The following is a 1792-nucleotide window of genomic DNA, read 5'->3' on the forward strand; positions in this document are numbered from 1 at the left end:
TTTATCTTAGTAGGTATCTCTGTACTCAAACTCAGAGTGGTCTCCCTAATTGAATTACTCAATCCAAATGTTGTTAAGAAAATGTAGTTCTTCACTATTCCCTTTGCTGTGGTAGATTGTGTTTCCAAAGATGGCTGCAACAGTATCTGCCATCCCATATGTTCTTTTTCACTGTGACTGAGCCATTCCCTCATCAAGATGTAGAATCTATTTTCACTTCCTTGGAGTCTAGACTGGCCTATGACCTATTTTGATCAATAGAATTCAATCTTCGAGACTTGGCCTTAAGAAATCTTTAGCTTCTGCCTTCATGTTTTGGAGTGTTCTTGCTTGAAACCAGTCTCCATGCTGTGAGGCTGCTCAAGAAGCCATATGAAAGACCTCCTGGAATATAACCCAGGACCTTGGCGGACGAGCCCAGCCACGCTCCCAGCTGCAATGTGAATGAGGCTATTTTGGACATTCCAGCCAGCTCAGAACCCTAACCAATACTCTACAAACTAGAATTGCTTGATCAACCCATAGAATCATGAGAAATAATAAATTGCTGTTGTTTTAAGCCACTACATTTTGAGGTGGTTGGTAATGCAGCCATAGGTATGCATTACCACTGGGGCTCCACTCATCTTGTGTTTGAGGTCTTAAACCAAGTTTACCTGCTTACCTCATCACCCTCAGACCTCTTCAAGGAAGAATAACTTCCTGGGTCTTCACAGTCACCTTTGGCTCTATGGACAAAGTGGCTCACCCTTCAGTGATTATGAAAATAGCCAAATAATAATGACAATACTAATGAACACTTTTTGAATGCTTATGATGTACCAGGCCCTGTCTTAAGAGTAATATATTTATTATTGTATTTAATTTTTAGGATGACTTTTTGAGCTAGGTACTATTATTATCCCCATTTTACAGAAGGGAAAACTAAGGCATAGTGAGGCAAAGTAACTTGTACAAGGTCAAACGGTGAGTGGCAGAATCACCATCAGAATTCAAGTATCAGACCTTAGAGTCACGTGCTTAGCCATTGTGATGTCCTTTTTTCCATAAATAAGGCCTCAAGCTTACCAGGTTAATTCTAAAGTGACTTAGGTAAGTGGAGTGTTATTTTTAAATTTATGTTATTTGATCTTCCTACTTTATTTAAGAAAGTGGTTTAAGGCTTGGATGGCCTCATTCATTTATTCTACATTTTGAGCTGTGTCCCAGGACACGTTACATTTAGAAAGGTCTAATGCTAGAAAATTCTAAATGTTTGACTATTTTTATATTCATGGTTCAGGGTAAGGGAGAGTGTTTGCCCGGTTTTCCCAGGCTCCTCATTCCCTGTGTGGCCACTGCAGAGGGCAGCAGAGTGACAAGCAAGCAGCCAGAAGGTGGAGGCAGCGCAGAAGAGGCCCCAGGCAGTGCAGGGGTGGGGCGGAGCTCTTTACAGGTCCTCTAAGTGGGAGCACAGCCCCAAGTCCCTCACTTCCCACCCAACTGAAGGAAAGAACAGCTTCTTATAATAGCAGAGGCCAAGAAAGCCAAAGCTGTGGCAGTCAAACTTGAAGTGGAGGAAAGTCTCAGTGCTTGTTATGCAATTGCAGCCTTAAGGCTAGCTCCCCAGTGCCACTTTCTAACCGTACTGCTGCATTCACATCCCTCCTGGACAGACATTCTGGAGCTGTCACTGCAAGGGGGTATGATTTGCTTCAAGCAGCCCTTGAAGTCCTCTTGCTTCCTAAATGCCTGATAACTGCCTCAAGGACTCTCTAGGAAATTAAAAAAAAAAAAAAAAAAAAAAAAAAAA

The sequence above is a fragment of the Galeopterus variegatus genome, unplaced genomic scaffold, assembly GCF_000696425.1.
Source record: "Galeopterus variegatus unplaced genomic scaffold, G_variegatus-3.0.2 Scaffold3347, whole genome shotgun sequence".
NCBI lineage: Eukaryota > Metazoa > Chordata > Mammalia > Dermoptera > Cynocephalidae > Galeopterus > Galeopterus variegatus.